A 25,087-nucleotide genomic window follows, 5' to 3' on the forward strand; every position below is an offset into this window, starting at 1 on the left:
TGAGCTACTAAGGGGGTCTATAACGTCCATGTAGCAAAATACTTATATTGTAAGGCACTCTAGCGCCTCTGCATAATGTCCGGGGTGTATAATTATGCATAAACAAAGGGAGAAAAGGAGAAGACAAGAGGTATGGGCTGGGTAAGGGAGGGACAAGACAGGCACAGCCCAGAGGAGGAGAAAAAAAATAAAACCAAGGGCAACAAATAAAAGAGACTGCATGGAAGAACAGAAAACAGCAAGGGATATATAAAAATAAACATATGCACGTGAATAAAAGCAGGAAATGCATGGGAGATAATAGAACATATGGTGTATGACAAGGGAAGGAAGAGCATGGACAAATAAAATGAAGAAATATGCGTAAGAAAACAACTGAAACCAAGACATGGGAGAGAAGAAACAAAGGGGCATGGAGGAAAGAACGGAACGAAAGTCATGGAAAAAGGTTGGTACTGCATGTAAGAAAAGAAAGGACAGAGGAAAGAAGAAAAGAAAGCGGGCTTGGGAGAAAATAAAATAAATGAAGACCTGGGTAAAGGTTAAAGTGCAAAGGAAACAAGCATTGGCATAGCCAATAGGTCTCGCCTTTGGGACCTTATAAGTGTTTACTTATCCAGCACAATATCCTTGGTGCAACAACATCAAGTGTTGCATGACTAAACACTTATACGGTCCCAAAAGCTAGACCTATTGGCTATGCCAATGCTTGCTTGATAAGCATTTAGCAAAGAGGGCTCAGCGAGGGACTACTTCTTTACTTTCCTTCCCACCAATTATCTCTACGAGACACGACCACATGACTACTTCCACTATGAATGAGAACCTGGGAATCAGCTTTGAAGAGGATGTTGTAGCAGAAATCCTCAGAACACCCTCACTACTTGATACAGAGGGACATATGGCGACTGTCAGCATGCAAGGGGATTGGAATTTAATCGCATCCCTTAAGAAACAGCAAGTTAAGATAGTACTGCAAGGGGCAGTAATGACTGAATATCTAAGGGCCAATGTGGCCCCCAAAGGCCTATTAGTGAGAACTGCGCCACACATTTTCTTGGGTGACCTTATTTTCAGACGCGAATGGAGCCAGTGGCGTAAGGGCTAGAGAGGCCGCCCTTGACGCTGGGGAGCTTGGGTTCAAGTATCGGTGGGAGGCTCAACAAGATGTTTAGAAATATTGAAGTTGTTTGAAATCACTTATATCTCCCCATCTTTAAAAATAAATGTGTTTGTAGTGAAACGCACCTGGGGCTCTTGTAAAGCGCGTGCTGTGGCTTCGAATTGAGTTTGCGCATCATAAAAAAGAATGTGGTTATTTTATTTCTGTTCTTGGTATGCTTGTATGTCGAAGAAAGGCCAATTGCAACCACTAGCACAGCATTGCACTGATTGCAGAGAGTCAGTCGGGGAGTGAAAGGCCCAGGGCCAGCGAGGCGTGTAGGAACAGTTGGACGGCCCTGCTGCATGAACCCAGCCTGCCTCAGATCACAGGCAGTGTCAGCGCTGCAGCGCGCACGCCGCACACGAGGAGGCAGCGGGTGGGGGAGTCAGAGAGGGGAGGGAGGTTGGTAATGAACTCGTCACGTCTCAATCTAGGATGTGCGGGCCTGGCCTCAGGGCAGAGGCACTTGGGACGGAATGTTCCAAGCAGGCCACCGTCACGCTAATATTAGGTTTTTAAACTATGTCTGGCCTGTGGGCTGATTGCAGAGCACAGGTGGGTCAGGCGATCCGTGCCATTACTCAAGCCGTTCAGTGGTGCTTCAATGGAAACACGATCCCACCCATGGCTAGAAAAACAAGCATTGGAAGGGAGTCGGAGAAGGGAGGGGGGAGGGGGGAGAGGAGGGCATGCGCACAATCAAACAAGCCAAATGCCAGCTGTGCACGTGATGCACACTCTTGTGTGTGTGATAGCAAGAGGCTTGTCCCCCAACCCTAAGCAGAGATCCTGATCAGGCCTATAAATCATTCTGTGAATGGCTCACATGTGCTTTGGATTCCCTCATCCCGGTAAAGCAGTCTGTGGGTCGCTGCACTAGATCTAATCCCTGGCATAACGATTCCCTGGCTACCGTGCGTAGCGCCTGTAAAAAACCTGAACGGGTCTGGAGAAAGAACTATGACCCAGAGGCAAAAAGAAGGTACCAGGACGAGATTAAGACCTATCATAAAGCAATTTAATTGGCTCGGGCTGCTTACCTCACGGATGAAATCAAGACTAGTAAAAACCCCATTAAATGTATTTTTAAAATCCTGAGTGATTTTAAGGATAGAAAAAATCCACCTGTCCATACCTTTACATCCAGAGAGCAGTGCGAAGCACTGGCCAAATTCTTTATCCTGAAAGTGGAAAATATTTACAAATCTTTCTCCAGCTGTCCTACAGACCAGATTACCGCCCGATCCTTTTTTCCTATTAACACCCTATCTGCCATTCCTACCATCACTGAGGATGAGCTTTGTGTTCTAAGTAGTAGGGTCAAATCAGGATCTCCTTTAGAACCTATGCGGCCAGATCTCGTTAGAGACTGCTTCCCGGTCCTTCTCAATCCTCTTTGCCAAGTTATTAATTCCTCCTTTACTTCGGCGGTGGTACCACAGGCCTGGAAACTAGCCAGGGTGGTCCCCCTGCTGAAAAAACCCTCCCTTGACCCTACTAAACCTGAAAACTTCAGGCCGATATCTCTCCTGCCCTGGGACGCCAAAGTGGCAGAGGCCCATGTTAACAACACTCTTGCGTGCTTTTTGAATAGCAATAGCATTTTAGATTCATCCCAGACTGGCTTCCGCCCAGGACATGGTACCGAGACAGCACTCCTGGCTGTGTGCGAACATCTGCGGTCCATCCTGGATGAGGGTCAAACAGCGGCGTGATCCTGCTCGACCTCAGCGCCGCGTTTGATACTGTCTCCCATCAGATCCTTCTTCGCCGCCTGGAGGAGGCGGGGGTAGTGGGCCGGGCCTTGGACTGGTTTCACTCCTTTCTTGTACACTGGGCGTTTCAGTTCTCATCGCCCCCCCTTTCTTTCTCAGGTCTATCCGAGCAAGCGGGGGGTTCCTCAGGGCTCTGCCTTGAGCCCCTGCCTGTTCAACATCTATGTCCAGCCTCTGGCGAAGATAGCGCGTAAAGTCGGCCTGACCTTGGTGTCATATGCCGACGACACCCAACTGGCCCAACTGACACCCTCTCGGATGGCGGGGTCTGTGGCCCTGCGCAGTTCCGGACTGGGCTTGTGATGATTTCTGAGTGGATGACCAATAACTGCCTTCAACTTAATGCTAGTAAATCTGAAGTGTTGTTGGTGGGTAGAAACAAGGACCTTTGGAGCACACAGTGGTGGCCGCCATCTATGGGTCATGCTCCCACCCCGAAGCCAGTTGTAAAAAATCTGGGGATTTGGCTTGATTCCACCTTGGGGTTTCGGGATCATACTAAACAGGTGGCTGGCACCTGCTTTGGTCTTCTATGTGGCCTTAGGCCGATCTTGGGTTTCTTTGATTCTGCCACGTGCCAGTTGATAGTTCAGGCCACTATCTTGTCACGCGTAGACTATGCGAACTCCCTTTTGTTAGGGGCCAATAAGGCGGACGTGCATCGCTTACAGAGAGTCCAGAACGCTACGGCATGGGTTTTGCTTAGGCTCCCTAGATTCTGCTCCACTTCGGGCACCATCAGGCGACTCCATTGGCTGCCAGTGCAGAAAAGAATTGAATTTAAAGCACTTTGCCTAGCTTAGCGTTTAAAATTCTCAAACTTTCCGCCCCTGAGATTCTATCGAAATTGTTGACCCCTTACATTCCCAACCGCCAGCTTCGCTCTGCGGTGCAGTTGCTGGCTGTGGTTCCCCGCGTGAAACGTGCTAGAGCCGGGGGGAGGTCCTTCTGTTTTATGGCCGCGAGGCTATGGAACTCCCTTCCTGCCCAGATCCGCCATCTGGATGGTTTGTTCCCTTTCCGTAAAGCTATTAAAACCTTTTTATTCCCTTGTTAATTGTGTTGCTGCCTCTGCCCTTACCGCTAGCGCCGGGACGCCCCTTTGCTGGGGCAGCTGCGCGCTTTATAAAATTACCTAACCTAACCTAACCAAGCTGATCGCCGCTTTGGTAGCACTTTTTAAAAGCAGCTACTAAATTTCTCGGCCAGACCAATGCATGCGCTGGATCAGGCTGAGACCTAAAAATGGAAGAAAGGACAGGAAAGAAAAAAAGCACTCAGCGCTGCCTCAGCTCTACCCAGCCCCCTCCTCCAATAAGCGGCTGCATCAGAGCTACCAACTCCGACCTCGGAATCAGTGTTCGAGCCATAGCCTAATCCCTTAATCCCCCCCTTCCCCACACTTTATAATTGTACAAATTTACATTAAAAAGCAGCGTGTAGAGAGAACAGCTGTCAGAAAAAAGCATGTGTCCTGCTGAAGAAGCCACTGTTGCGCCGCTGCTCGCTCCTGCAGCAATAATCTATGGGTGTGAACAATTGAAAAAAGGTGGAATATACACCCAACATTAGCCATCTGTAAAGCCACGCTTTTAAGAACACACACAAAAAGGCAATCCAAAAGCGTGGGAGGATCAGACCACGCAAAATAACTACAACAGATCGCCCGACAACGCAAGCACTGTAGGCTCGACCTAAAAAGACATGTATTCACGCTGTAGTACCATCTTGTGTGTGCATATTTTGGGATATGTTGCCATGTCTTTAAAAGAGCAAAGAAATTACAGGAAGAATCAGGACTATACATGTAGGTTCTTTTTCAGTAGCCATAAAACAAGAAAGACAGACAGTTGTTATGGAAAGGAAACATAACAGACAGTTGTTATGGAAAGGAAAACTATGGGGGTCATTAGGATGGCGGGCGGTCCCTCTTCACGTCGGGATGTCCGCCCGCCATCCTAATGACCCCCTTAGTTTTCTAAAAGGGTGGGGGTCCTGTGAGGGCAATTAGGATGCGCCCACCACAGTGGCGAGCGCATTCCGCATATTTAACACTGCGGCGAGCGATGCTGAAAGCACCGCCCGCGAAAAGCTAAAAATGCATGTCGCACATTCCAATGCACAACGTGACAGACACCGCACGGTGCCTGCCACGTTGCCTATTGAAATGGAGGGGGTACTATAGGTACCCCCATGTGAGCCCCCTAGAGTCCCTGGGGGTCTGCAACGGTCCCCTGCAAGCAATTCCCGCATGCCTTTGTTTGGCGGCAATGCCGCCACGGAAAGGCATGTTTCCACCCCCATGGTAATATGGCTGGCGGTGTCTGTTAGAAAAAAAAGGCGGTGTTGTAAACAGTGGAATTTGTTTGATTTTTTGTGTGGAAGTTATACATTTATATTTAAATGGAACGAGGTGATCGCAATACTGATGTACAGAGTGGGAACATGGCAAAACAGAATTTAACAATAAGCAATCCAAAACCTTTCTGGGCTACGGGATCACAACCTAGCATCAAGTGGGTAGACTGGAAGGAGTATTTTGTAAATTATATAGCTACAATAGATGAACAAGGCAAGATGAAAGCGGAACAAAAGAAAAGGATTCTCCTACATTCTTTAGGACCCATTGGTTTGAAAACACATTCCAGAATGACAAAGATTGAGGATGCCAATTTAGATGTTTTTGAAAACACGGTCAAGGACATGGACAGATATTTTGCTCCGAAAGTATGCATTGGAGTTATAAGACACAAATTATTTCAGAGGAAACAGAATAAGGAGGAATTGGTGGATGAACGGCTCGATGACTTAAAAAAATTAGCCATAGATTGCAAATTTGGAATTTTACACAATGACGTGATTAGAGACCAGTTAGTTATGCATAATAACAATTCGCCTATACAAGACCGCCTTTGCGTGAATGGAGACGCATCTTTGGAGGATGTTTTAGCAATAATAAGGAAATCTGAAATGACAGGTAGGTGTGCGTCTGTTATTAAAGAAACAAAGAAAGATGGAGATAAAACAAGTGGAGCTGTATTTAAAATACAGAATAGTAGTAAGAGCCATTCACAGCAAAATCACTTTCAACCAAGTCAAGGGAAATGGAATGTTCAAAGTGCAAAGAGTCAAGGAAGAGATAAGACATCTGAAGAGAGGAGGTGCTATCGATGTGATAGTAAAGAACATTTGGCGTTTAGTAAAATGTGTCCGGCATTGAGAAAGAAATGCGGGATATGTGGTCTAATGGGACACTTTAGTAAAATGTGTCGCAGAAGAACAAATGTAAAATGTATTTGGAACGAAGAAGGGTGTGATGAAGAGGACTTTGATGGGGATGAGAGTTGTGTGAAAAATGTTAGAGGGAATTTTGTAATAAACATTGATGGGAATTCTATGGAGGGGAAGCCTATTTGCGAGGTATCCTTAGGAGGCGTGAATGTAAGTGTGTATGCAGATTCAGGGTCTCCATACACGATTATAAATGAAGAGGTATGGAAGAAGAAGTTTGTGAATAAGATAGGAGATCAACTTAATGTGTCGGATATTAATCCTGTGAGTTACACTGGAGAGAAAATAGATATGTAAGGGTTCAGATGACTCACTTTCCTTTTTAAAGGAAGATCTACGAGGGGCAAGTTGTATGTAGCCAAGGTGGGATCATCGGTTCTGGGTTGGTTCGACCAGAAGAATTTAAATATAATCTTAGACCCGAACAGTAAGGAGAAGGTGCTTATAATGGATGAAGGTAGTAAGCTGGGAGATGTTTTGGGTAGAGAGTTTCCAAAGGTGAGCGCGTGGGGTAGTAGGGGGTCAGTTTACAGGTCAGATACATTGGCCCTTGCCCTCTGAGAGCTTTATGAATAATACATCCTATTTTGAATTTTATTCTATTTAGTATGGGGAGCCAGTGGAGTTGATTCAGGAGATGTGCTGAGGGTGTTCTGGCTCGTGCGTCGACCGTGAGGCGGGCAGCAGTTTTCTGGACTTCCTGTAGTCTCTTTATGGCGACTCTATTGGCTGAAAACAAGAGGGCATTGCAGTAGTCTATCCTGCTAAGTACTAATGCCTGCATTAGCGTTTTCTTGGTGGAAATGGGAAGAAGGGGGAAGATCCTGCGCAGGAGGCCAAGTATGTAGTAACAAGATCCCGCCGTAGAGTTAGCATGTCTCTCAAGAGTCAATTTGCGGTCAATTTTGACCCCGAGATTTTTGACCGCTTCTTTGGGGGAAGGAGCAGTGCCTAATTCGTCCGGCCACCAGGTGGGTGTCCTGCAGATTTCAGCTCCTCCGAACAGCATGATCTCTGATTTGCCTGCATTAAGTTGTAAGAAGTTGGTCTGCATCCAAGCGGCAATGGATTTCATGCCTTCAGAGAATCTGAGTGCGATGTCGGGATTATTTTTGTCAAATGTCACGAGGAGCTGTGTGTCGTCTGCATAAGAGATCGGTGTGAATCCTAGTGCTCTCATCAGTCTGGCCAAAGGGGACACATAAATATTAAAAAGGGTTGGGCTTAGGCAGGAGGCTTTGGGGACCCCCTTGCTGACTTTTGTTGTGGCAGATTTAAAGGTGCCCATAGTGACGGTCTGTGTCCTATCCGTCAGAAAGCTGGTGAGCCATTGTAAGGCCAGTCCTCTAACGCCTATCCCCTGTAGTCTCTCCAGTAGGATCCGATGGGAGACAGTATCGAATGCCGCAGAAAGATCAAGCAGCACAAGGAGTGCTGCTTGACCTTTGTCCAAGGCCATCCGAATATTATCTGTTACTTCAATAAGGGCAGATTCGGTGCTATGTTTGACCCTGAACCCTGATTGGGAGGTATCTAAGTGTTGTGAAGTTTGCAAGTACTCTGAAAGGTGTTTATTGATGTGTTTTTCAATTAGCTTGGTCTGTAAGAGAAGCAGAGATATGGGACGGTAGTTGCTGAGGTCAGTGATAGGAGCTTTGAGGTTCTTACGTAAGGGTATGATTTGCGCATCTTTCCAATTAGGTGGGAGATAGCCACTATTAAGGGTGTTATTGAGAATGTCACAGATAGGGGGGGCAAGCTGTTCAGCAAATTTGGTGGCGATCTTAGCAGGTATTATGTCCATCTGGGAGCCTGATTTGGTTTTGTGTAAAAGGGATATGACTTCCATGGGGCAAAGAAGTGGAAAGGAAAGCAGAAGGTGGGGGGTATCCTGTGTGTATGCTAAGTTGGTCATCGTGGGGGGGGGGGGGGGGGATAGAGTTGGCCGAAATTATTTTTTGGTAAATAGAATCTATTTTCTGGATGAGATAGGTTGCAACATTGTTACACAGCGCTTGAGAGGGAGATTCCGCCATCTCGCATGCCTTGGGATTAGCGTAAGATTTAACTATGTTAAATAAGGTCCTAGAGTTGGAGCCAGCTTGTTCCAATTGCTGGGAGATGTGTATTTTTCGCGCTTTCTTGATGTTGTTGTGGTATGTTGCTAGAGCGCCTTTATATCTGTCTCTGTCTATGTCCTTATGGTGTGATCGCCAAGTGCGTTCTACTTTCTTACACCCCTTCTTTTCGGCACGTAAGGCCGGGGAGTACCAGTCAGAAGGTGTGAGTGTGTGAGCATGTGTAATTGGCTTAAGAGGGGCGTTTTCGTCCAAGATGTTCAAGATGGTGTTATTGAAGTGTAGTAGTTGTTGGTCAACATTGAGGTGACAGGTGTCTTCGTCCCAGGTCAAAAAGGGGGATACAAAAAGGTCAGTATTGATTTAATGCCATGGCCGGTAACACCTATCCATAACTGGCGCAGGACTGGATGGGATAGAGGGGCTAATTAGTTGAAAACTTAACAAAGAATGGTCGGACCAGGTCAGCGACAGAGTATCCTCATAAAGAATGTACTGGGAATTGGAGAGAATGAGGTCTAGTGTGTGTCCAGCTGTGTGGGTGGGGCTATTATTAATTTTGAGGAGACCAGCGGAATCCATTTCCTCCAGACAGGTCACTGCATCAGGGTTGTGGGGGTCCTCGCTGTGGATGTTAAAATCCCCTGAAAGTAGAAAGTTACGTGTGGCAATTATGTGAGGGGAGATAAATTCTAGCAAATGGCCATTAAAATCTTGCAGTGGGTCGGGCGGCCTATAGACCAGGGCCCCTTTCCAACTCTGCTGGGGATGTATATTACATTTGAAAATAAGGCATTCAAATAGATCAGTGCTTAGTTGGTCAAGGATCGTGACCGGTAATGAGTCTTTATGGACAATAGCGATCACTTAGTGATGTGAAAAAGGATTTGATTTCATTGCATGAGAAGAACAAAGAATATTACGATAAGCAACATGGTGCTAAAGATGTTACAGTTAGTGTGGGAGATTGGGTCCGTGTTAAGAAACCTTTTAGGGTGCCTAAAGGAGAAAGCAGATTTGAGACTCCTAAACAAGTTGCAGAAGTTTTACGTAATTCTGTGAAACTGGGCGATGGTAGGGTTTGGAATTTCAAGAGTATTGCCATGGATCCTAATCAAAATCGTATTGAAAGTTCAAGATAGTGTTAAGGATTTTGGATGGGTTGAGGATCATTTTGATAACAGTGACTTACAGTCACAGTTAGGCAATGGGAATTGCTCTGACCAGGGTGCTGGAAAAGATGTAGTGGTGTTGGATTCATCTATCAATGGAGTAAACCTTTCTCCTGTTATGGGTCTGTGGGGGATAATCACAATGGTTTACCTTCTCAGGAGGGTGTAAAATCCAATGTGGATAATAAAGATGTTTGTGGTTCTAAAAGGAAAAGGATTTTGCCCAAGTGGCTTAATGAATATGTGATGCAATTTGTTTAACTTTTGTGTATGCTATTTATTTTTATTTTTATTTTAAACTCTATTCTTCTTTTTGATCAAAGGGGGGGATGTGTTATGTATTGCTCATATTATATTTAGGACTGTTATTTTGTATTAGAGTGTTATGCCTTTAATTCAAGTGTAGTTTTGGAATGAAGAATGTATAGTCCTGTGTATATTCCAGGGCTTGAAGTTATTGCCTGAAATTGAGACTGTTATCTGATTACCTGGCGCTCGCCTGCTTTCCTTGTACTTATATTTTAATACCATTAAAGGTATTTAATCATCATCTAGCCGTGTCTCATCACTACATCCGGGCATAGGCCGGCTCCATGATGGGCACGCGCCGAGCCCGGCACACACGCACAGCATTTCTGGGGGGGGGCACACCTTAAATACTGCATGCTTCACGAAGGGCAGACGCTGAGTCCGGGCACACGGCAACAGCGTTCTTGTGGGCCGAAGCACTTCTTAGTTACAGCAGGCTTCACGAAGGATTCTCAGCTGCCTGCAGTCACACAGCTTCAGCAGATGGTCCTGGAAACTTTTATATCCATGTGTTTCCGCAACAGGAGACCAGCTCTCCTCAGTCCCTTGGAGACTCTTGGACACAGCACACAGCAAAGTCCTTGAAGTAGGGGGGAGGGACACAGCACAGTTTTCATAGTTTCTTCAGCTTTTTGGCAGAGGTTCCTCTTGATTGCAAAAGTAGTCTAATTTTACTGGGGTTTTAGCTCTTACTTTTTTACCCAAAAAGTCTTTGTTCTTACATGTGTGAGGGGTCCAGGATCCAGTCCAAACCAGTTCTAGGTGCCCTCTACCAGGGCAGGTCTTCTTTCTTTGTGAGTGGGGGCCAGGGCCATCAGACGCACCGCAGGAGGTGGAGCCGGCATTGTGGGAGGCAGCCACAGCCCTATTCAGACCCAGGTGCTACTCCTCCCCACCACTCTACATGCAGATGGGTCTATTCAGCCTAGTTCTGACTCACCCAGTCTCCTGGAGCCACCCCAGCCCCTGTCACTCGCAGACTAGGCAGTCAATACACAAACAGGCAGAGGCAGACAGAAAGGTTGAACAGGAAAATAGCCACTTTCTAAAAGTGCTATTTCCAAACACGAAATTTTAAAACCACTCTTCCTAAAAGATGCGTTATCAAATACTGAGTTCAGGGATACCAGACTTCAGCTTCCCATCTTGCTCCTATGGGGAGATTTGCAGGTACACATGGGACACAGCATTCCCCATTCTATCCTATGGGCAAGATGGCCTTTCAATAGTGAAAAACGAAATTGGCAGTATTTCACTATCAGGACATGTTACCCACACTAGAACATGTCCTACCTTTCACATACACTGCACTCTGCCCAGGGGGGCACCATGGGCCTACCATAGGGGTGTCCAATGTGTAAGAGAAGGGAAGGGTCAGGCCTGGCAAGGGTGTACACTGGCCATGACAACAGGGCCGGAATGGGAACCAAAACCGGCCCTGACAAAGTGCTTGGCCGCCCCCCCCCCCAAACCCTGGGGATGAGGGGGGTGGTTGGGGGTGCGACCGCCGTATTTGCCAGGGCCGCTTTCCGGCCGATTTTGTTACAGGGCTGTTTTTGCAAAAACGGCCCTGTAACAAAAACGGCCCCCAGGGGCCCAAAACCGGCCCCCATCCTTGCGGTGTACCGGAGGATTGCCCGGTGCCCGGTGCCCGCAATGGCCAGTCCGGGCCTGCAGGACAACATGGCAGTTGACAGACTGCGCACAGGCACTGCGGTGGCAGTCCTGAGAAACCATTTTAGGGCTACTCAGGAGGGTGGCACAATCAGTGCTGCAGGCCCATTAGTAGAATTCGAATTACCAGCCCTGGCACACTCAGTGCACTTTACTAGGGACCTACTGGTAAAACAAATATGCCAATCATGGATAACCAATAACAATTTACAGTGAGAGCATATGCACTTTAGCACGGATCAGCAGTGGTAAAGTGCCCAGAGTCCTATAGCCAACAACCAGAGGTCAGGAAAAATAAAGGGGAAAAAGCAAAACGTTTTGGGATAACCCTGCAAAAAGGGCCATTTCCAACACTAAGTTTAAGGCTTTAAAAATGAATTGTCTTTTGATTTTAAAAGTGTTCTGAATTCTTCCAAGTCAATGGGTTCATTCATGGGGTTATGAATAGAATTAAAATAAAAACATATGGCGATCCAGGGGCTAATTATTTCTAGGCTCGATTACTGTAATGCCATATTCCTTGGCGCCCCCGAAGCCACGTTCAGCAAGCTGCAGCAGGTGCAAAATGCTGCTGCTAGGATGCTGACTAACGCGCCAAGGAGGCAATCAGCTAAGCCCGCCTTGAAAACATTGCATTGGCTCCCGGTGCGAGAGAGGGTTAAGTTTAAAGCTCTCTGCACTGCCCATAAGATCCTTCAGGGGAAAGGACCCCCCGCCCTAAGGAAGTTAGTGGTGCCCTATAAAGCGAACAGAGCTCTTCGCTCTGATCACGAATTCTTGCTTCAGGTCCCCAGAGTGTATAAGGCTCGCACTGGGGGTAGAAGATTCTCGGTGCACACAGCTACCCTCTGGAATGCGCTCCCATTGAAAATGCGTCTTGAGACATGTATACTTTGTTTTCGGAAGCTTCTGAAAACACTACTTTTCTCGTCTTAGATGCTGAATTTGGCTTTGCAGCGGGTCGGCGGATACCTTGACAAGCGCTGGGATGCCCAAGGGTAACCACGCGCTATATAAGATTCATAATAATAATAATAATACTGTGGACCAATTGGTATTGCCACTACTTCAGCCAGTCTTTTCTCTTTTTAGTATGTTGGCTGCACTGATTGCCACTTATAACCTACATATATCACTTTCCCTAAATGGAAAAATCTGCAGTTTGTCAGAGAGAGGCAGCTAAAAGTTTAGCGTTCTGGATTAGGTTTCCATTTAACAATACAAAATTATATGCTTTGAGTTTGGCGCTACTTGCTGGCTGTTTTTGGTAAAGGTCACAGTGAGAAACAGAAACCCCGTGTACAAAAACATTTTCTCAGGGCCGGTCCAAGGATTTCTGGGGCCCCGGGCGGAACAGCCTAAAAATGTGCATAAAAATTAACCTGACAGGAAGTGACATCAGGGGAGGTAATATCAATTGGTCATTAATTATATGGCATTGTTTGAAGCCGCTTTACAAGAAGCTACTTACCTAGTTTGGATATCAGTAAAATGGTTAAAAATAGCATGAATAATCCTAATAAAATAGGCAAATATATTTCAAATCTCTAATGAGTGGAAATATATTAAATGAATTGAACTTAGTTATTGTTCTCTTGAATGGGATGAATGAAAATGATACACAAACCGGGCATCCTGGCACTAAGAGATGTCCAATTGAGAGGGGCAAACCATACCAAAGTGGTGAAAGAAAAGTTCTAAGTGTTTTTCCAAAGATTGGAGTCACACCGTAGCTCAAGAGGGAGAGAGTTCCAGTCCTGCACAACTAGAAAGGAGAAGGATTTGCCTCCAATCAGGGCTATCTAAATTTTGGATGGCAAAGAGTATAGGATTCTGAAATGAACAGTACGGAGTGCTATAAAAAGAGAGAACCTTTTTAATGCAGTGCACAGTGAAAAATGGATTGTGCCTTGCAATTAGAGGATGTTGGACCAAAAACCTAGCAGACAGCAGAAAGGTGAGAAAAAATGGCATGGCGATGCAGCCATTTCAGATGAGGAGCCTAGCACTGTTCTGAATGATTTAAAGGGTACCGAATACTAAAAGGCTGAAAGCCCAAGAGGGAGGGAATTTGCATAATCGAGTGAGAAGATAATTGACTGCACAACACCTTCATGGTAGTGAGAGGGGAGAAAAGGGATGCTTTTGTGATGCATATGAATGTAGTAAAAGCAAGTGGATGAAACGTGGTTAATCTGTTCCGAAAAAAGAGAAGATGTTGGAAAATGAATCCAAGATTTTTTTGCTGACTCCGCCAATGTAGGCAATTGGCCCAGCTCCACCAGCCATACCATATGGTATGCAATCCTTTAAAAATGAGAACCCTTGAATTTGTCTTAGTTCAGAAATCAACTGCTAGCATACAAGTCCAAACATATTCTTGGGCAAAGACCAGATTGCCACTGGGGGAAATGATGTTTGGGTATCAATATGCTCAAGCTATCAGCAAGAAATCAAGGACTGTATGAGTAAGGCTAACTGGGAATGATATAGATTGAACAGTGGAGATCCAATACATTTCACAAGTCAGAGGTATAGCACATAATAGAAATAGGTGGCGAGTGGATTGTTTCAGATTTCCCAAATCGGACAGAGGCAACCCACACTAGGGGAATATCTTAAATTCCTGGTTGTACTAGTTGATTTATAAGCACTCGCTAGGAAACAGTGTCAAGTGGGGCACTAAGGTTTAGCATTATTAAGGCTGCTCTAATTCCATGATTAAGAGCCAGCCACAAATCATCTGACACAGCACAAATGCTACTTCAAACTCCTAGAGCAGTCAGAAGCCAACCGTCACATTGTCAATGAGTAAATTACATTTTATGAAAGAGATTTAGAACTTCTTTCTAGGATTTAACTTTCTCTTTCTGCCCATCTAACTTCCACCTCTCCCACTTGTCTCATCCTGCCCAACCTCTGACATATTTCAGTGGTCCTGCTTTCTTCCATCCACCTCTCACCAATACTTCTCTCTCTACTCTGCTTATGTTCCCTTGCTTGTTCTGTCTCTTATATCCACACATTGTATCCATACACTCCCCTTCAACACTCATCCCTCCCCCAGCCTCATAACTTCTTTCCTTGTATTGTTTCATTTACATCCACCTCTCCCCTTCCATCCTCCTGGAGCATCTTATCTTTCCTTGTTGATGCTGACCCTTTTAATAACACCTCCCCCTCAATTCTCTACTCTTTTCATCATCTTTCTCTCAGTTTTCTGTGAATGAATCCAGAAATATAACACAACTGACTTACCCCTAAAAACAGCCCGGAGTATTGGTATTGCCAATGGTTGCTAGCTGTTTAAGATAAATGAGTAACAACAATAAATTATTTTATGTTCACCCTGTCATTGTTTTGACCAATGAGCACCTCCTTCACACACATTTGCACAGAATCACAACTGCAACTGGAATACAAGACCGTTGCTCTGTGTGCACGGCAGAGAGGCCATGTATTGAATGATCATGTATTCTGGACACCTTTTTGCTCCACAGACAGTTACAGTGAGAAAGTTGTACTGCCCACAGACTCAACTCCAAAGCGCTCAACTGTAGGCTGTTATAAACACCTGGAGGCGACAGTACAAAGTCTGCACCATACAAGAGTAATATGCTGTGAAATGAAATACAGAAACACACATCCTGGCAAAAGCTAACACTCGTGGGGAATGCAATATTAAGTAAATAAAGCATGTGAAATTTAAACAGGAGCTAAATTGCTGCCATGGATTACGCTAACAGGCAGCATGAGACTGGGACAGAAAATAGGCCCTGGCACCAAAATAAAAGTGTCCCCCATTAGTGAATTAGTTAGGTTGAAAGTGTTCATGTTTGCAAATTAGGGCATTTTTTAACTTGTAAAGACATGCTGTGTATGTTTTTTGTAAGGTATGGAAGACTGCATAGATTTGATTTTGCTGCAGAGAATGTTTGTTTTAATATCATGAAAATCAACAGTAAAAATTGGCTCAACTGACCATAAAGCAGGCAAACAAACAGCCAAAAAAACGGCCTACATACTTACCTGACAGATTAGACCTTCACACACTGCCTGCTTGCCCTTTAGGCCAGTCCAACCTGGTTAACGTGTTATACATTTATTGTGCAGCCACTGGATCATTGTTTTAGCAGCTAAAGTTAAGGACTTGAATATAGGGCCCATAGGAGTCCATTTAAATGTCCGTTTTTATTTACCACCGGGTCTAAGACTCAAGGGGTCCAGCACACTTAAAGCCCTTACGTGCTGATTCTGCTCCTCTGCGTGCACCTCTCGTCTCCCTGCCGCACTCACACCTATCTGCTCACACCCTCCTCTCACTCTATTCCGTTTGTCTTACCCCTTTCATTCACCGCTCTGCTCACTTTCCTCCTCATCCTAGGTGAGCAGTTTCCCTTGTGATGCGCCATTCTATCTTTTGTTGTGCGCCCTGCAGGTTATCCTGCAATTCATTCATACAAGGGTGGGTGCACTTCACAGTAAGTGCTCTTTAAGTAACTGTCTAATCGCTGCTATCCTCATGCTGATGCAGCGATTAGGCCCAGACAGAGGGGCCACTGGGGCCAGCTGGGGAAATTGACAACAATTGAAAAAATAGAAAATAGAAACTCTTAGGGGGCCTCCTGGGCCTCAAGGAATCTTTAAAAGTGTGGGGTCCCATGGCTGCAACCAGGCACGGGGCCCTGGGCAGCTGCCCACGCTGCCCATGCCTAGTGCCGCCCTGCATATTCTGATCTAACCTGGAAAATCCACAGTTCAGACTGGTCTTTACTGTCACCGTTCGGCGGTAATATAACATGCAGTTGTTAATGTAGCGCTAAGCAGCTCGTTTTCATAGCAGACGGCCACGCAGCGCTGCATGCTGAACAACAAGCACGCGCAGGCTTTTCTTTGCGTGAGTTAATCGTTCAACACACGCTACGCACTGCAACTTTGTATCTTTCGTGCAGTCTAACACCGCTTTTCAGACTCGGAGCCATCACTAGCCTATTCAGTAGAACTTACACTGCAGACTCAGGAAAACATATTAATGTGTTGGTCTAGTGCATGGAGTAGCCTGGAATTCCTAAAGGTGCGCTATGAACTCCCTCTGCAGAACTCAAATTTGTGTGCCTGAACAACTCAAACACAGCACACAGATGCATGTGCCCTCATTACATCTATCACAAAGACATTTGTGGCACTAATTATTCTATTGTGTTGGTCTAGACTACCAAAGACAGTGTTGACTGCCATATTTTATTTTTTCCCTTGAATGCCTTAATTATTGTCACTCATTTTATTATCCACATTGTGTAATTATAGCCAATATCACTTAAAAATATACACATATTGTCTAGGTACATATATGTGGAATTAACAATAGTAAATCTATACTTACCTATATATATTTACTTCACAATATTTTCTGGTCAATTTTCATGCTATATTTTTGTACCATGATATTCTGCAGCCAATATTTCAGTAATGTACTGAGTGAACATCATCATGTCATGTGTAATTCGTAAAACTCATAGTGTGTGATGGTTTAAACTCACAAATAACGCAGTTTTCTGCTTAAGCTATGCTAGGCTAACACGTTAAACATGAATTAGGGCTATGGTGGGTGATAAACAGTGAAAAATACATTATCACATAATTAATAATTTACATAAACAAAGGAAGCAAACAACAACATAGCAAGGTTAAGCACTTAAATTCCTGAGTTGATGTCATCAGATTAGATTCAACTACTTCCAGTATCCGCCGTTGTTAGATGTTATAAAATTCGAAGAAGTTCACAAAAAAGGAAGGTGCACTCATAAAAAGTAAATCAAAGCAACCAAATATATTCCATTGTTTTTCTTTATTCTTGAATTCATTAAAAACGGCAAACAGCCAATGCTTTTCGTTCCTTACTGTCAAAGGAACTTCTTCAGGCCTGAAACGATTACATAAAACCAATTACATAAAGACAGATTGCATAAAAACATGACATGACTCAATATATAAATAGAGACAAATATATAACAGCATACTATAGACATAATTAGAGTAATAGACAACTCACATAACTTATGTTAGCATAAACAAACATCACAAGGAAATATCTAACAAACAAGATACATTCCATTTATACATGCATATATCGCAATTTTCTATAAACCAAAATTAACACCATCATAAACATAAATGTGCTCATAAAGAATATATTAAAAAATCATTTTTCTTGTAAATGTGGGAACCAATTATAAATGATCAGTTTGAATTATAAACAATAAATAAGTTGACCAAAAGTCTGGAATTGGAAACAAGAAAGAAAAACAAGGAAAAGAAAAAAAAAATGGTATGTATAAGATTAAGAATAAGATTAAAGACACCCACAGAACACCCGAAAGACAATGTGAATCCACAAGTACCAACAATAAGTGCTAATTTGAAACAGAATCTCACCTAAAAGTCAATTAGGTTGAAGAATATTGGAACAACAAATATATGGTGAAATATCCAGGTAATGACTTCTATAAAATATTCGAAAAGATGTGTATTGGTGACATATCAAGATTCAAATCTAATAACGGAAAGAAAATAACCATTATGTAGTATAACCTTGTGAATACAAAAACAAACCACATCATCTATAACAGTGTCATACAACAAAGAATTACCCCAAAGAAAGGGGAACCCGCCCTCGCACAATGATGACATAGGTGGCCTCATTGGATGAAAACAAATTATTAGCTCACCTATAGTTAACTCGACGTAGAAATGTAACCTCTAAAGTATAGGTAGATACTGAGGTAAGTAAACGGATCACGGAGTCTACTTCCGAACACAAATTGAAGATGATTTACATTATGTTGCATAATCTGGATCAAAAGAAACAAAAAAGGGGAGCCAGGGATGTGTTATTCAACACACAAAAGGCTAATATGAAAAATGAAACAAAACATAGAACCTCAAAAAATAAACAAAAGATAAGTGGTTCATTAAAAGTTACCGCATGAGAAACAAAATTGTACTGAAACGCAGTAACGGGGCAAGACAGGCACTATGGCGCCCCATAAATATTCCCAATTATAGTTTAAAACGCTCCAACTAACTCTGAGGGTATATAAAGTTTGATTGTACACACGGACCTGCATCCAAATCAGCAAGTCAAATGGACATGGACATGGTACAATACGTAGAGTTTACGAGATAACAGGTAATGTCCTATACGGTATTAACAATATCCATATACCCATATAGCACCACCCAAATCTAAGCCAAATTGTTAAGAACTTACTTATACGATGCGAAAGTGACGAGCACCATGATAACTGGCAGCAATCTGTTACTCGGTTTCGCGCCACCATTTGAAGCCGTCGGTCCAGGATGCGAGTGATGTAATAACGTCAGAAACACGTCACAACGAGAGAGTAGACATAGACAAAGGAGCATCTATGAAAATAGCCGCTATGTGAATCTTATAGTGTTCAGCTGTTTAAATCGAATAAAGTAATCAGTATATATTTTTTAATATCTTTATTCAGTTTTTGCCAACAATTATCTCCCCCAAACCCTCCCCCCACCCTCCCTGGTCAGACAAGTATACATACAGCTTCATTATTCACTTTGTATTGTAGCCTACATTAACAGTTTGTTCCATAGTACATTTAATTAAACGAAAGGGAAACACCCTTACAAACAAATCCCCATTACACATTAGCATTCGCATTCAGCTATATACGGCTTTGGGATTGACACCATTCTACTAGAGGGGTCCAGATCTTCAGCCCTCTTTTAGGCTGTTTCCTGCCCTTCCGTTCATAAATGGCAACCTCCATATTAAAAATTGCTAAAAGCCTAGCTAGCCACGGTTGGAAAAACGGTGCATTAGGGTCCAGCCAAGCTGAGGCTATGCACATTCTAAAGACGGCCATAGCAATAAAAATGAGTTCATGGCCTACTCTAGCATTACTAGAATCAGCCGCCCCTAATAAAAGGACACCACTAGACAATGCTATATCTCTTTGAAGTACTGTGGTCAAAAAATTCTCTATCTCTTGCTTTAACAATGTTAATCTTTCACATGTAGATATATACATATTCAGCATTATATAACATACATCTTGGGCAACATGTTCCCTTGCCGCTACCCCACTTAGCAATTTCATCAGGCGTATAATATAAAAAAAACACGTTTTGAAATACTGTGCTTGTAATTTCGTGGTCATGAGGATTGTTTGTGACATCAAATATGCATAATTAAATTCATCAATAGACATTCTGACTTTTTCCTGCCATTTCTGTGAGATTTTCTCCATATCATCCGGAAACAGCGCATTGATAAGGGAATATATACCCCCAATAGTGCTGTTTTTAATGTGAATTAGTGTTTCTACTAAAGTAACTTTTTAAAGCAATATCCTTCCTCCCACCTTTCGTAACAGAAAGTCCCTAATTTGGAGGTATTTAAAAAAATCCCGCCACTCCAATTGGAAATCTCTTTTAAGTTCTTCAAAGGATTGTATCCCTGTAGGGGAGAGGAGGCAGCCTATCTGGACAATACACGCCTGTAGTGAATGAGCCACTTTAGTGGTCTGATGCTCTGTGATGACCCTCGATCACCACCAATGTGTACTGACTTTAGTGTGCTATGTTACTTTAGCCTTAATGTAGGATGGTCTTGCATTACAATAATCTTGCCAAAGAATAGAAGGTATGGGATGTCGAGGTGCAGTGCTGTGGGTGATGGTGCACACAGGTGCTCCATAATGGATACTGAGGGATTAAGTGCATAGTGTTATTTGAGTTATGGGAATTATGACTTTAGCCTATTGGCTTTGACGTGGTCTAATATCATTCTGCTTTCCAAGTAGTAGAGGCCTATGCTTGATCAACTCCATATTCTAAACTACAGCCATCTTCTGAGCCTCTGTAGGTGAGAGGAGAGGTTATATTTGAGATTACATGTGTTGTCCACCAGTAGTGAACCAGACAGGACCGGTTCTTATTGAGTGGAATGTGCTCTCTTTGTGCCGAGTCAGAGCAAAACGCTTGTCCAGCTGCTTGTTGTGCTCTTGGTACGAGGTGGTACAGGAATCCCATGAGAACTGTAGGTGGAGTTAGCTAGAAACTTCGAAGGAGAGCTGCATTCTATATTAGAGAAAGGGTGTCCGAGAGATGCTGAGATGCTGGTATGGTGGTTTGGCGGTCTGGTGATACATCACGGTGCAGATGTGCAGTCGTGTTTGTGGAACTAGAGAGTCCTGACCCAACCAGAGAGGGAAAGAGAGGCGGACCCTTCTTCAGATGCCTAAGATTATGGTGAGGTGTTCCAAGTGTACTTATTGTTTTTAACTATGCTTTTATTTTCAGGTTCTATGTATATGTATGTGTTGATGATTGCTACTAATGTTTACTGTGATGTTTAGTTATTTCTTTCTTTTGTCATCCTATTATCATGTAATAAAGAAACCCTAGAGTATATAATTTGTTTGTATTCCTTGTGAGGGAAGGTCGGGACCATTTTTTACCAAGTACTTACAGAGGGATGGGCGATTCCCCTCTAATGGGTAATTGTTGATACGGGAGGGAAATCAGCTCCCATCAGAGATGTCTAAATTCTATCCAATACATTGCTAGGAGGAGCATGCGTTGTGTACCCTCTCGTATGGGGAGGTGTTGTGACTTGTTATTTGCGAGCTCCTCGGCAATGGTCTTATATGTTGTCAGTGTTTATTCCTTTCTTGGGTAAGTATTGTGAAATATGGTGTCTTTCTGGAACCTGAGAAAGGATGTGGTAAGTAATGACCTGGTGACTGACAGAAGCACCAAAACATACAGAGAAGTAGGTCATTACAATTTGGCGTAGTCGGTTGCAGGATATGAACGTTGATTTAAAAGGGGAAAATATTGTTTTTTTTGCAATTGAAAGCAGACTCTCAGATATCAGTTGATTTATTTGCATGGGGGTAGCCCATATGGTGTTCTGGCTCATGAGTGAGCTATTTGTGTTGGGTTGAACGAGAATTGCTGTGTGTTTAAATGTGTTTTGTATAAAGGGCTTTTGAATAGCTTTTTTACGTTAGGCAGAATGGGCTGGATCCCTTCAGTGTTCAGTAAAAGATGCATTTAAAATGTGCTCAGCTGCAACGCGAATGTAACATCTCAGAATATAACCCTGAAAGGTGGGATGATGTTTCAGACAGAGATAGTGGGGTTATTTTTAATGTGTTATTTAATATGCATCCACAATTGTGTGAGGAAATACCTTTGAAAACAGAATTAAACGTGCATGATTTACATGTGAAAAATGTTACAGAAAATCTAGTCAGGCTGCCAATTGCACAGGCTGTTTTAATTAATTCTTCCGAAGAGAGTTTTCAGTCAGAAAGGAATGTGCAAAATGATAAGAAGACCTGTGTTTTAGAATTAACGATCACTGGTTGTGGAGATAAATCAGACCTATCAGTGCACAATACATTTTGCTTCAAAAGAAAAATGCAAGCATATGATTTTGAAAGTATACAACAGCGAATTGTGTATGACTGGCTACTTCCAGGTTTTAAAAATGTATTTTGTGATTTTACCCAAAAGCAATGTGCCCATTTTAGCTACAGTGAAGTGCAGGGACTTTGAAATTCAGATGCAGAACAAATGGCCATGACTATGTGCTTTTGCACACTAAAAGATACTGGACAGAACAGCGTGAGAGAAAATGTGATCTGCTTATGGGAGATCGCACTAGTGGTAACGTGGCCCATATAGAGAGGAAGGTAGTCTGCGCAGAATTTGACGGAAACAGATTTGGTAACTTCAATCACAAGAATAAAATGTTTTCGTAAATGTGAGAATTCCTAGGCCACAATAGTATACTGATGCTGCTCCAAATGTTGTTACAGAAATGTAATGTGATGTTGTATGTGCCTTTTTAAGGTTGCCAATGTTTGACAAATTACAGTTTAGAATTTGCTTAAATTAGTTAGACATAACTGTGGAGTGTTTAAACATAAAAATGCAGGGTTTGGCTGGAGGTCAAAAGAGGTTAGGTCTGTTTCTTGTCTAAAACGACAGAATATAAAATCTGCATGGGGTTTCATTTAAGAACGGAAAACGGCTGGGAACTGACATGCTTTGATCTTGAGGAGATAACATGCATTCCACAGAGCCTCCTCTTCCCCGGGGCTCTTTGTAAGGGAGGAGGCGATCGCAGGAGCAGTCTCCTTTCTGTTTGTTATGTTTGGCGAGCACCCAATTCTTTCCGCGGAGAATCTGTGTAAGGGAGGGGTAATTCCACTCCTCTGGTTAGAAAGCTTCCCTCAATTAGAAGCGTAAGGAGGCTTGCAGAGGTGCTACCTCCTAATGAGGAGAGAGACAGGGCAGACAGAAGTTGGCAGGCGCTTCGCTCTTGGAGTGTGAGCTCTTCGAAGGGAGGGATTGCGAGGCAGAGAGCAGTCTGTCTCTGTTATGGTTGAAACTGAGCAAGCCTTGGGACGCGGACATCTCCGAAGGGAGGGGGTCTGCTAGCTAGGAGTGAGAAAGGATTGAAGCTGGCTAACCCAGCCCTTCTGGCTGTGCAAGAAAAAATTTGATTTTGCCCAAATAAACTTAGAGAATATAATGCAGATAGTATTCTTAAACTATTCCCTGGAATTAGAGGAGAGCTTTATAAATTAAAAGACCTCTAGTGCGGTGAAAAGAAAATGTGTGTGCTTTTGAATTGAAGTTTTTTGTAAGGTGAATGATACGTGTTTATCGTTTCAGGTTGCGAGATCATGCCGGGGTGCGTGTGGCCCACCCCTTCCCTTTCCTTTTTGTTATTTTTGCTTGTTATTTTTGTTTGTTATTTTGTGTGAGTGGGCCCCCCTCAACCCCCCAAGCCTGGAGCCAGACTGGACGGTGGTGATGTCCTGGGGATGATGGCAGACGGGAGCTGATGATCTATGGAGAACCAGATCGGATGGGGTTCTTCCTTGTCGAGGGGATACTGATGAAGTTGGTTGCCAGAGAGCTGTCATCTACATAGATGGACTGCTTATTTCTAAGCGAAGAAGGGATCAGCAGAGTGTGCTGCATTTGGAACTGTCCCCTTCGAGTGAGGCTGACTTTGAAAGCATGAGAGCTGTGTGTCTTTCGCATAGGAGAACTGCTTGTGCACCCTGACAAGAGACAGTGGTGTTTTTTGTTTTGCTTTTTTCTCAGAAAAGAACCATTTTTTCCCATAGAGACACTGTGCTGCAATTGGAGTAGATATTTTCTGAGCTACAGTTGGCTGCCTTGGCAGTAGAATTTGCAGTTTCATTATTAGAGGTTCGAATGATACAAGCTGAATTATTTTTAGATATTTCACCTGAGTTCTTGTTTTAGGTAATGCAGTAAGTTTAAAAAGAACAAAAAGAGAAAACCAGTTCATTATGATCTGCTTTGAATTCAATGTTTTTGAGTAGTCACTTTAACACAAGAGTTATTGCTTATGTTTTTGATTCTGTAATACAGCTTTTACTCTTTGAAATATGGCCTACAGTCTTGAATCTTTCACTCTGAAAATTTAGTTTTTAAGGTTTTGCCTTTAAATGAGACATGCGATGTTTCAATGACAATCAGATCTTCAGTTAGATGTTATTCAGTTGATAGTTACTTTGCAATAATGCCAATTGTGCAGTTAAAATATGCAGTCATAGATGTACCTTTAGTTCAGTGATTTTATTTTTGATATATGTGAATGGGTCAAGGGGTGCAATGTAGTGAATGAGCCACTTTAGTGGTCTGATGCTCTGTGATGACCCTCGATCACCACCATTGTGTACTGACTTTAGTGTGCTATGTTACTTTAGCCTTAATGTAGGATGGTCTTGCATTACAATAATCTTGCCAAAGAATAGAAGGTATGGGATGTCGAGGTGCAGTGTTGTGGGTGATGGTGCACACAGGTGCCTCATAATGGATACTGAGGGATTTAGTGCATAGTGTTATTTGAGTTAGGTGAATTATGACTTTAGCCTATTGGCTTTGACGTGGTCTAATATAATTCTGCTTACCAAGTAGTAGAGGCCTATGCTTGAGCAACTCCATATTCTAAACTGCAGCCATCTTCTGAGCCTCTGTAGGTGAGAGGTTATATTGAGATTACATGTGTTGTCCACCAGTAGTGAACCAGACAGGACCGGTTCTTATCGAGTGGAATGTGCTCTCTTCGTGCCGAGTCAGAGCAAAACGCTTGGCCAGCTCCTTGTTGTGCTCTTGGTACGAGGTGGTACAGGAATCCCATGAGAACTGTAGGCGGAGTTAGCTGGAAACTTCGATGGAGAGCTGCATTCTATATTAGAGAAAGGGGGTCAGAGAGATGCTGGTATGGTGGTTTGGCGGTCTGCTGATACATCTGATACATCACGGTGCAGACGTGCTGTCGTGTTTGTGGAGCTAGAGAGTCCTGACCCAACCGGAGAGGGAAAGAGAGGCGGACCCTTCTTCAGATGAAAAGATGCCTAAGATTATGGTGAGGTGTTCCAGGTGTACCTATTGTTTTTAACTATGCTTTTATTTTCAGGTTCTATGTATATGTATGTGTTGATGATTGCTACTAATGTTTACTGTGATGTTTAGTTATTTCTTTCTTTTGTCATCCTATTATCATGTAATAAAGAAACCCTAGAG

General features: G+C 43.4%; 1 long non-coding RNA gene across 1 annotated transcript; it reads left to right on the forward strand.

Moving 5' to 3' along the window:
* Positions 1–25,087, forward strand: LOC144821806 (uncharacterized). The gene is made up of 2 exons (XR_013608452.1): positions 1–448; positions 23,198–25,087. It is a non-coding gene; the product is annotated as an uncharacterized LOC144821806 (long non-coding RNA).

This window comes from Lissotriton helveticus, chromosome 2_2 (assembly GCF_964261635.1).
Source record: "Lissotriton helveticus chromosome 2_2, aLisHel1.1, whole genome shotgun sequence".
NCBI lineage: Eukaryota > Metazoa > Chordata > Amphibia > Caudata > Salamandridae > Lissotriton > Lissotriton helveticus.